The sequence below is a fragment of the Ailuropoda melanoleuca genome, chromosome 2 (assembly GCF_002007445.2).
Source record: "Ailuropoda melanoleuca isolate Jingjing chromosome 2, ASM200744v2, whole genome shotgun sequence".
Lineage (NCBI taxonomy): Eukaryota > Metazoa > Chordata > Mammalia > Carnivora > Ursidae > Ailuropoda > Ailuropoda melanoleuca.
Genome location: NC_048219.1, coordinates 197,557,843 through 197,569,893, shown reverse-complemented (window position 1 = coordinate 197,569,893; position 12,051 = coordinate 197,557,843).

Sequence of the window (12,051 nt, the reverse complement as noted above, 5' to 3'; positions counted from 1 at the left end):
AGCAAGGCTTGATCCCACATGCCCTCATCTCAGAGAGATGCTTTGTCTCGTCACACCTGCATTGGGTCCACTGAAGTCCTGGTGGATTAACCTGCGAAATTTATCTCTGGTCGGACCACGTTTCCTGCTGTGTGCCCACCAGCCTCTCTAGCCCTGGACCTTAGAAACAGCCTCCTGGGCTCTTCCTGCCGCCTCCATGCTCCCTCCTCAGGGCCCCTGGTGCTGCTTACTGTTCTGTGTGGCAGCTGAAATGAGCCTCGAGGACAGAAGTTAGAACTTCAGTCTCCAGGTGACCTTCAGGACCCGTGCCTTCCTGGCCCTGTCTTCTCTCACTTTGCCCCTGGTCAGTTGGCTCCTGCTGAATGGAACCCACCCAGCGTTCCACCTCAGGGCCTTCACACTTGCTATTCCCTTGCCTCGGGTGCGATAGTTGGCATGGATCCTTCCTGCATATCACTGGTGTCACCACATCACAAGGGCCCTCTTTGACCCCTCTACCTAAGAAGTAATCCCCAGTCCCATTCTTCCCACGTGAACTTTGTTTCTAGCAGGATACTGCACGATCTGTTCGTGCCTGTCATTTCTTCTTCACGAGTGGAAGGCTGGGGTACAGGGACTTGGAATTGTTGGAAGCTGTATCCCCAGCATCAGGACAGTTGCTCAATACCCAGCTCAGTGCAGCCTGTTCAACACGTGAACGGGTGGTGGGGCGCGGACGCCATGGCTTGCGTGGCTGAGTGGGGACAGGCGGGACAACCGAGTTGCCTCCTGCCTTCTTCGGGGTGGCCTTCGTCGTGTCTCCCTCCTGGTTTCTTCATCTCCACAATGGGGACAAATATGTATTTATGCTGTTTCCCCACTGAGGACCGAACCAGGTCACGGGAATGCAGCCTGCCCACCGGTGCCCGCCCTGTAGTGAGTGCCTGGTGTGAGTGCGCCGTGGCTTCTGATCAAGAGTGCAAACGACCGTTAGTGTTGTTGTGTTCCAGCAAGATCTGGCAAGAACAAGAACTGAGAGAAAGGAGATCGACTTTTGAAGAATTGAAGCAAATACTGCCCCACACAGTGCTGGGGGAGAAAGCCTTCCCCAGGCTGGCGCCTGTCCGTGCGGCACGGGCTCTGCAAGCCTTTGCTGGGTGAGGCCCCCCGGGCCAAACGCCTCCCAGGCCAGGCGGTCCCTCCAGGGCCTGCTGTACTGAGCCCTACCGGTGTCTGCCCTGTGCTCAGTTGCTTCTGAAATGTTGCATGAAAGGAAGAAGGGCAAAGGACCCTTTTTCTGTGCAAAGAACAAGAGAGGCTTTTAGAAGCCAGTGCGGCTGGGGCAGGGCGAGCAGGGGCCCTGGGCTCCATTTCCCATCTTGCCTGGGTCTCCTGGGGCCAGTTTCTCAGTAGCTGCAAAGCCCGGCCACACAGTTCACGTGCCTGAGTGGACTTTCTCCAGATGGCCGTTTTCGGTTTATTGTTAGGAGCTCGTGAGTCATTTCTTGTGAGCTGCTTATGAATATGTACCTATTTCCCAGCTTCCTGTCACATCCTGTCACATAGCCACAAACACCTTTCAGTGAATTCTTAATGCCCGGCAGCGTGCAAAGTGCTCTGGGAGGATGGCTTATCCACCCAGTGGTTTTAGCTGCTGACTCACATTTGCAGGAGACGGTTTTGCCCCAGTCGAATGCCTTGACATGGGCTGGGACGTCATCCCACGTATACATGGGACCGCGCGTTCGCATCACAGAAGGGCAGGTGAAGTGCCCCGTTCTTTACGCATGTTTTTTTATTTACTTCTTATATTGTTGTACAGATGGGGAAACTGAGTCCGAGTTTAAATAACATGATTACTGAGGAGGCCGTACAAGGGGTGGAAGCTGGGCCTAACTCTGAATGCCACGGGGCCACGTGACCTGCAGGACCCAGCCTCCTGTTAGTGGAGAAAATAGGACACCTGCAGAAAAACACCTGCAGTGGGCTTAACTAGAAAAAGTTTGCCTCTGGGCTTCCACACACGTGCAGTTGGAGAAAGTGTGCTTATCTGCAGGCAGAGAGCAGGGCTGGTGTTCAGTCTCTGCCAATAACCCCGTTACTTTGTGTCCTTACTAATTGAATTAGTACGGAACCCCATCTAGAAAACTCGTCCATGAGTCATCGGGATGCTCGCGGCTTCGCTGTGCTCCTTTGCCGTGCTCCCCGTGACTTCTGTCTGTTACTTCTCGTACAGACTCTGGGAAAGCTGCACATCTTACATGTGAGGTTACTTCCCCCTACGCCTCCAGCGCTCTTCAAAACAGCTTTGGAATGACTCACCAATTACGTCCTCCCCACAGGGCAGATGGACATCCTTGCAGGAGCCAAGACGGATCTGTTTTCAAAGGCGGGCGAGGACATTTTCTCCTGATTTCCTAAATCACTTCTTGCCTCTCAAGCGGGGCCGGGCCGCGGGGCGGGGAGCGGCGGACAGCTGTCTGGCAGGCTGCTGCCTTCGGGGGGGTCGGGAGTGGCCAGACCAGTCCCCGGAGGGCTGGACCCTGTGGCCACAGAGCTGCCCTCCCGCACTCACACCCCGTCCCGCTCTGTCCCTTGCTCCATCAGTGTTGTCCGGCTCTGGGCTTAGCGGGACCCGTGGGGACGCGGGCATGGGACAGACCCCACTGCTGTCAGCGGCTCCTGTCGGGGCGTGAACGTGCTGCCTTCATTCCCTTCTAACCCCCACGGCCTGCGGTCAGAGCTCGTGGCGCGCTCTTTCCAATTACCAGCGTTTTCTGGCTGTGTGGACCCTGTCCCCAGTGGGCTGGCGAGGCACTGTGTTTCCACTTGTGAATTTTCCCAAAGGAAACTCCTGAGTAGCAGGCTGTGACTCTTCCTCTGTGGTCCATCCCGTTCACGCCGCGTCAGCCTTTCCGCGAGCTGTCTGAGTGCCCGGGCTGGAGCCGGGGGGACGTTTGGTCCCGTCTGCCCTGACTCAGGGCTAGCTGTCAGGGAGGTCGCCGGGCTGGGTGTGTAGAGAAGCAGAGCATGACTCCCAGGGAGGCTATGGCCTGTGCCATGCGGGCCCCACTCGTGGAGCCGGCGAGGGCGCTCCCGATGAGGGTGTGCGCTCCGGGCCCGGGGAGCTGCATTCGGCATCCTGTCGGGCGCCCCATCTCAGATGCCCACGACCCGTGTGTTGAGTTGTGTGTGAGCAAGGAGGGCTTGCTTGCTCTTGTTTGCACAGCTCAGGGTTGGTAATAACTGAAAATTGTCCGGAATTTTAGCGAGAAAGCTGGTTAGGTGATGACCTAGCAGGAGTTAAGCAAGGGCAAATGCTATTAAATATAAAGTGAGGGCTTATTTTTACTCTTGGCATCTCTTGAAAATACCATGAAAAATTTCACACACAGATGAAAAAAGAGAGACCTTAATGTGTGCAGGGAGCCCCCATGCCCATCTCTAACCTTCAGAACCCTGTGCTTTTAGACCATACCCACCTTATCGGCCCCCTCTCCAACCCTCATTTTCTGGAGAATTTAAAACAAATCCTGGATGCCACAGCCTTTTCCCATAAATACCACAGCATGTATTTCTAACAGATAGAATCCCATTATCACACTCAACAAAATGGAGAACTGCTGAACATCATGTCATGGTTTAGGGTTTCCCGGTGGTCTCAGAAAACGTCTTTTCACTGTAGTTTGTTCAGATCCTGATGCTGGGATTGACCACGTGTCTAGAATAGAACCCGTGACCACTTGGCCCCTGGGAGAAGCTGGTCACTGTCCTGGGCGTCTTCTCATTCCACACCTGACTGGTCTTAGCCTCCTGGTGTCTCTTCAACACGTTCCTTTCAGCTCCTATTTCCTATAAACTGGGAGCTGGAGCTAGTTTTGATTTTTACGTGAAGGAGAAGAATACTTCATAGATTAGTCTTGACGTTTTAAAAGTCTGCCCTATCTTCCTGAAGGAAGAGATATTGCTAAGGAGAAAAACTGTATCTTCTATCTTCATTGGTTTCTGATAAATACACGTAAACTAATGTTGGACATGCCTTAGGAGTCCACAGCATTTAACCCATTAAAGTTTAATTCACATTAAAGGCAGATAGAAGCTTTATTGCAGACCTTCGGTAGTTTTCAGGACGGTGCCTGGTGAGGGAAAGAAGCACTCGGTGGACCTGGCTGCTGGGGGCTGTCAGCAGGACTCACCGGGGACTGCCCGTTGGTCGCCCTGAGTTTGTGGGACATCTGAGTGGAGCCGGCTGTCCTGGACGTGGGCACTGCTGGTTGTGGTCTGTGGAGGGCGGACAGGCGATGCCCAGAGGAGGGCAGGTCACTCAACAAAGGAGGAGGGAGGCTGGTGGGCCAAGTTCTCCTGGAGTGGAGGTCGGAGGCCACACTGGGCTGATTCAGGTCAGGGGGAACCCCGAGGGGGAGTTTGAGTATTTTGCTGCCCTGATGCATCATTACCGCCTCTGAGGTGGGACATTTCTGTGTAGTGAGCCCCCCTTTATAATTGGAATGAACAAGGGGGTCCAGTGTCCAGTGTGGTAATCGTGCAGCTCATCCAGGTTGGGTGCAGGGAACTGCTGGCTTCATGTAGGCATTGTAGGAGGGCACGTTGGCCACTGAATCCAGACCCCAGTGATCCCACCCTGACTTACACAGCATGTGAGGGCTGGTACCTAGTCCTGCACCCTGCCACGTGCCCCAGGAGATGGGGAGGGGGCAGTGTTCAGGGGCTCGAGCCTCTCCCGTGTTTTGTGCAGACACCCGCTGTGTGCTGTTGGCCAAAAGCTGTCTTCCTTGCTGCCAGGCCTCCGCGCAGACCGGGCCTTCCTTCCATCTTCACTCAGGCGCAGATAAGCCGTCTTTCACCGGGCAGGAGACCCTTCTAAGTTATGGTCCCTCATACAAAGGCTTACGTATTTCTTCAAAGCTTTGTTCCTGCATTGAGTTTCATACCAACCCACCCGCCCCACACACACGCACACACACGCGTGCACACACATACATGGACGCACACATACCCCCCAACGCAAATGTCCCTACTGCAGGGATGTGGCTTTTCTCATTAAGTTAATTTTTATGGAAACCCAGGCTTCTCTTGATTGGCATCAGTCCCTGGGCCTCGTTCGGTGCCCTCATCCTGGGGGCAAGCCACCTCTACCACCGTGGCACCAGTCTGTCCTAGAGGTGCACGTGCTTCCCGATTCCAGAGGGCAGGAAGGGCACCAGATGCCTCCTCAGGCTGCGGTCCTCATTCAGAGCACAGCGTGTCGCGGCCGCTCCAGCTCGAGGCTGCCTGCCTTGGCAGAATGCCCAGCGCGCACCAGGAGGCAGAGCCGTCTCGCCCCCAGAACCTCCTGCTCGCGGCCGCGTGCCCGGGAGCGCAGCGGCTCCAGCGGCGGAGTGAAAGCCGGAACGCAGACTGGAGCTCGGGCATTTTTGAGGGAAGAACCCTTTCCTTGGCATATGTTCTAGCATGTTCCCTCTTAGATTTGAGTTCACACCGGATTAGATGATGGGGAGGGGGACGGGGGAAAGGAAAGGAATACTGTCATTCTCACTGCTAGAAAATCTGCTGACTGCCCCCCAGGCCCAGGGTAGGGCCTGTGGCTATTCCTGCCTCAGAGATGCGCCCCGAGTCTGAGAAATGAGATGAGGAGCGTGGGGTCAGGCCTTGGGTGCAGGCAGAATGGGCTTTGAGCCCAGCTGGTGGCACCCGCAGCGGCCCTGGTACGGCCTGCCCCCTCCCTGTGCACCTTGCCTCTGCCTTCTCCGTGGGGACCCAGAGGCCGGGCTGCCTTCCCTGTCTGCTGTCCCATGCTGCGTCCCTGGGAGCGTGTCCCTCACCCTCATCCTGGGAAGTGGATGCAGAAGGGCAGCCGATACCATTGTCGGCAGCGTGGGCTGCAGAGAGTGGCTTTATTGCAGAGAATGTTGTGTAGACAGGGATTCAAACAGGCACTTTACAGTGAGGAGGCCTGACAGACGCACGCTGGCCAGGCGGCCGACGCCAACGACCCCGGCGGTGAGTCCTGTTGGTGGCGTGTGATGTCCCACGATGGGACACGGCCCTGGTCCAGTCATGGCTAGAACACCCAACAAGTCCCAGCCAAGGGACATTCAGCACAGTACCTGACCCGCACTCCCCCATGTTGTCACCATCATTAAAAACAAGGGCAGTCGCCGGATCCTGAGGAGATGTGACCCCTTGGGGTCATGTGGGATCCTGGGTGGGGGCTGGACAGAAAGGAAAGCCCGGGAACCCGGAATACGCGGGGGGCTTCCGTTAACCAGAGCTCAGACACGCCGTCCTCATGGAAGGTGTCCATCGTGGGGGAAGCAGGTATGTGAGAACACTGCTATTTTAAATTTTTCTGTAAATCCACAACTGTTCTAAAATAAAAAGTTTGTATGAAAAAATAAAAATGGATAGGAAGATTGGCTGGAATGAACACTTGGCATTGTTACTGCTGCCAGAGGCCTCAGACTGCACGACCGAGTGTCTGAAAACCAGCTGTTCCTGAAGACAAGGGGCCACTTTCCAGGAGCTGGGCGGTGACACGGTGCACCCCCCCAGCCCCGTGGCACTTTCCCACCTACACCAGACGAGCCCCCCCAAGCGCAGTTCAGGATATAATTTATCACGTTCTTTTACCTTCGTGTGAGTTTCCTGGCATTCATACTTGTGTCGCCGATAGCCCTTGGTTTGGGAGGTTTGCGTGCACACATGGGGAAAGGTGAGGAGGAGGAAGGGGTGAGATCAGAAACAGCATGGGTGTTTCTCGGTATTTCTATGCAGATGCAGCATCAGTCCCGGCCAACAGGATAAGGCAAGAAAAAGAAATAAAAGGAAAACCAAACTGTCACTGTCATAGGCACATGATCCTGCAGGTGGAAAATCCACTTCAGATGAAGGATTAGAATGAATGAGTTTGGCACGATGCTGGGATACAAAACCCACATGCAATGATTTAAATTTACAGTACTGTGTAGAATATGTTACTTAAAATACCAAACACGTAGGAATAAATCTAAAGGTTCTTAATACCTCTGCACTCAGAATTCTAAAAGATCTTGGACAGAAATGAAGTGAACCGATATTCCATGTTCGCAGATTAGAAGGTGTATTATTGCTAAGATTCCATTCTCCCAACTCAAGGTACCTGTATGTATGGTCCTAGACAGAGTTAGTTAGTCCCCTGCCCTCCCCTCCCATTCCTCCCTTCCCCAGCTTCCCCTGCCCTCCCGTCCCCTCCTCCTTACCCTCTAGTCCCCTTTTCTTTTTTCTTTTCTTTTCTTTCCTTTTCTTTCTTTTTCTTTTCTTTTCTTTTTTCTTTTTTCTTTTCTCATCTTTTCTTTTCTCGTCTTTTCTTTTCTTTTCGTCTTTCTGTCTTTTGGAAGACAAGCTGATTCTAGAATTTATGTGGTAAAGGACCCACATCACCCAAGATGGTTCTGAAGAAGAAAACAGGGACTCTTGCCTTGCTGGATATTAAGAGGTTTTGTAAAATTACAGCAGTTAGACAGTATGATTATTGGCATAGGTGTGAACAAATTGGCCACAGGACAGAGATTTGATGTCTGACAGAACTCGTGTGCTGGCCAGCAGTGAAAGTAAGAGGTCTTAATGTTGATCAGACGTTTGGCTGTCCTCATTGAAAAAAACCAAAGACCCCCACCTCACACCATGTACAAGAGTCAAGAGCAGAGAGTTGAGAGACACGTGAAGGGGAGGCCCCAGGACCTGCAGGGGAGCCTCCAGGTAGGGAAGACTTTCTTCAGCCTGACACAAGAGAGAAGCGTGAGCTATGAAAGGACTGACGGATGTGACCATCAGGAAAGGCAGTCTCTGAGATGGTGTCTGTCACATGTAACTTCCAGAGAATCCACGGTCAGAATTTGTGAAGAATTCCCCTGAATCAGGAAAAAGACAACCCAATTTTTTTTTAAAAAAGGGCCCAAGACTTTAATTCAAAACATCCAGGAAGTATGTGGGGAGATGCTCAGTGTCATAGGCCCTTGGGAAAGGTCAGATGTCACCTTAATGAGACACTCTGGGTCCCCACCAGGTAGGACAGTAGTGTGTAAGGTGGGGACAGGAGGCTCTCCCAATTCTTTATGTAAGTCTTCCCCTCCCCACCTCTCCTTTCCTGTCCCTTCTCTCCCCTGCGTGCCTCCTCTCTCTTGTCTCCCCTCCCCTCCTCTTTCCTCCTCCCCCTGCCCTCCCTTCCCCTTTACTGCCCTCCCCTCCCTTCTCCCCTCCCTGCCCCCACTCCTGCCCTCATCTCTCCTCCCCATCTCATTAGGTAACCTGAGTGTGGATTTTTCATGTAATATCTTTATTGGTGCAAGAAACATACATTTTTGGGGCACCTGGGTGGCACAGCGGTTAAGCGTCTGCCTTCGGCTCAGGGCGTGATCCCGGGCGTTATGGGATCGAGCCCCACATCAGGCTCCTCTGCTATGAGCCTGCTTCTTCCTCTCCCACTCCCCCTGCTTGTGTTCCCTCTCTCGCTGGCTGTCTCTATCTCTGTCAGATAAATAAATAAAATCTTTAAAAAAAAAAAAAAAGAAACATACATTTTTGTATTAAATGTGCAGATCCTCTTTAATTATATACATCAGGGAAGGGGTTGAAGCTTTTTATTCGGCGACTTTTTGGTGTTTTGCGTTGCAGATGATGTGGCAGTTGTCACAGAAATTGCTCCACATTGTGCAAGCGTGGGCTGGCCGAGCTCTTTGGGGTGGGGCAGCAGGGGGCTCCCCTGTCCTGGGGTGGCAGCCACGCAGGGTTCCGCAGTGTGCCTCATGACCTGTCCCTGTGGCAGGCGGCCTGGGCTCTCCTGGCTCGTGTCCCTGGAGCCTGCTTGACCTTCTCCGTGGGTTCCATGGAAGACCCGGTGAGCTCAGGGGGAGAAGAAAGAAGTGGAAATGCATTGTAGCCATCGGCCATGCCCCCTCCACTCTTCAGGTCGCAGCACTTCCCGCCTCAGAACACGAATGTGCCCTCATCAGACAGCGGCAGTTTCTGGTGGTCCACGAGCGCATACCTGTGATTGATGTCTCGCTGGCCATTCAGTGGGCTGTACCCCGGGTCCAGAATTTCTGTGGATGAGCGACTCAGCGAAGCCATAACTTGATTTAAAACACGCGGGCGATACTTTTGGATACGCTAATCACCACATATCTTTTAACTCCTACTCTGAATTGATTGCGCTGAGATCTGATGCACTTCCCACCTCAGTGTGAATAGAAGTAACATGTTATGATGCATCATTTATGTATTTGGCTTTGGAGTAATTAGACCTTTGGGGCTTGGGGCAGACATAAGCAGCTGAATCCCAACCTCGGGGAGAGGTCTTTGTATAAGCTAGGATGCTGGCCTGGTGCTGCCGCTGACTGCTCCTGGAATTTGGAGTCTCCTCAGGACCCCTTGCCGGCTTCTTGGTTTCCAAACTGTTTTTCATTCTGGAGGCTGCGCTCAGCGGGAAGCTGAGGTCCTCCCCTGAACCTAGCTGCAGAGCCCCAAGTGGGACGGTTTTCTGAGAGCCCTGCTCCTGACCTTGCCCACGGGGAGATTGCAGCTAGGTGAGGGTTTTCAGAGGGGCCTTCTGACGTCTGGAAGGATTTGCAGTGGGATTCCTTTTAAAAAATATATACTTCTAACAATTTTGTATTTTTGAAAATGAAACTTTATTTATAGATAAAATGCATTTCACTTATTTATTTTCAGGAGAAGAGGTTCCAAAGTGCTTTTCCATTACTGTCTCAAGGCCTCTCTCTGAATGGCAGTGGAGGCGCTCATGTGCCGTGAGGTCAGGCGTACAGGTCAGCCCCTGGGCTGTCGGGGGTGGTCCTGGTCCATGGGAGAAGCCCTCGTGCACACAGTTGGAGTGAGTGTTTGGGCCTAGCGTTTGCTTCTAAGGTATGACCCGGCCGGCCGGTCCTCCTCACTCAGGGAGCCTGGACTGTCTTAGCCCCAGAGGTGCCTGGTGACTGCTAGTAACTGTTGGGGTACATTGCTGGTTTGGGGAGAGGAGTCTCAGATGCCCCGTGGTGGATTTTCCCAGTTGTGCGGGGTGGCGGACCCCTGAGAAGACCTCCCATGCCGTTCCCTCACTTCCTTGGGGTCTTCCGATCTCAAGAGCTCATGTTTGGATCTCCTCGGGGTGGTTGTTTTTGTCCTTGGATTGTGAACATTTTCAGAGGCACACAGGGCAAGTTGTGTAACACTATATGTGAAGGGGGTGCAAGGGGTTACCCATTCTGGGTGAAAAGCGAGGTTCTGGTCCAGTCGGCAGATCAGATGTTATTTGCTTTGTGGTGATTTGAAAGTCTGCCTTGGGAGCTCGTGGCTGCTCTGCGAAACCAGCGCTTTCTCCTTAAATCAGTCACGAGAGTGACCGCCACGTCAGCGTCTTCATGACGCGCCTGTCACTGCAGTTCGGTTTACACCACTTGTCAGGAGCTAATTTTAAACCAAAAGTGTGATTCCTGGAAGTTTTGCCAGAGTTTTCTTTCTTTTCTATCTGTGAGAATATGGAAAATCTCAGACTAAAAGCAGCCTGCTCCGGGTTTAGGTGGTGGCCGGGTTCCAGCTCCATCTTTGCACTCAGCCTGGAGAGAGAGAAACAGGGCCCGAATCCAGGCGGAAAGTGGATTTAAAGAAATGATTCTTTACATTGTGAGTACCTGGCCAAGTATTTTTCTGAGAGCATGTTTGGGTGTCTTCGTTTCCTGGAGCGCCCCCCCAGGCACCTCCATAGCTGTTTTCGGCTGGTCCTCCCAGGGCTGTGTTTCTGTTAACACCCCAGGCCGTTTGTCAGCATCTGGGAAGGAGGAGTGGCTCTTGTGTTTTGACCATCTTACTGCTTGTAGTCTCTGCAGAAAAGCCATTCCGACAAACACAAGTAGGTATAACGTGGCTGCCAAACAGAAGTGACCCCGAACGGCCCAGCCAGATGGGTGTCTGCAGGCCTGGAGCTGCTGTTCTCCGTGTTTCACTTGGGGACTATTTTGGTGGTTCTACAAGGGGTTTTTCATTTTCTGATTCAGCAAATAAAAATAAAGTGTGATGGAATCAAACGTGTTCTCCTTTAAAAGTAAGAAGGACACATGCATTTGCATTGTTCGCGAGGAATCTCCTTGCAGACTCTGAGTGTGAAGGATTTTCGTGGAAATGAGAGCTGTTTCTGAAGCCCAATGCTTTCTCTGTCCTCCAGATGGACTTTCTGGCCGAGACCAGCCCGTGGAGCTGTTGACCCCTGCCCGCGTGAACCACATGCCCAGCACGGGTAAGTCAGCACGCCTGGCCTGGGGGTGCTCAGGCCCACCCGAAGGGCTGTTTGGAGGCCCCAGCGCACTGAGGGGTCTGGAGGGAGCAGGTGGGCCACCAGATCGTCTGACTCCCGTGCCCTTCTCCTGGGTGAAATAGGCCGTCTGTCGTGCAAGCAAATTGGGCATTGGCTTGATGCCACTTAAGACGCAGACAATTGGGGATCTTTTCCGTCTTGAGCTCCGGAAGGCGTGTTCTTCCCAAAGATGCCAGCTGCTCGTTTGAGACGTAACCCCAAGACCTGATCCATAGGGGGATCTGTGGGGAAGAGCTCTGAGCTTGAGCTGGGGCCAGACGTTCCCTGCCTGGCGTGGTCCGGCTGCTGGCAGCCACAGGACAGCGGGCAGGTCACACCTTCCCCTCGGCCCAGGCTTCTCATGGCCGACGCCTGTCAGTGACCTTGTCTCCCAGGCGCCTTTTACTTTTATTTTATTAGCGAAAGAACATTAGCCATGATTATGTCTTTCATTCCATAGGTGATCTTTCTAAATATCATGCTTTTTTTTTTTTTTAAGATTTTATTTATTTGACAGAGAGAGACACAGCAAGAGAGGGAACGCAAGCAGGGGGAGCGGGAGAGGGAGACACAGGCTTCCCGCTGAGCAGGGAGCCTGATGCGGGGCTCGATCCCAGGACGCTGGGATCATGACCCGAGCCGAAGGCAGACGTTTAACAACTGAGCCACCCAGGCGCCCCTAAATATCATGTTTTAAGCAATGTTTTCCAAATCTAGATGGCCGT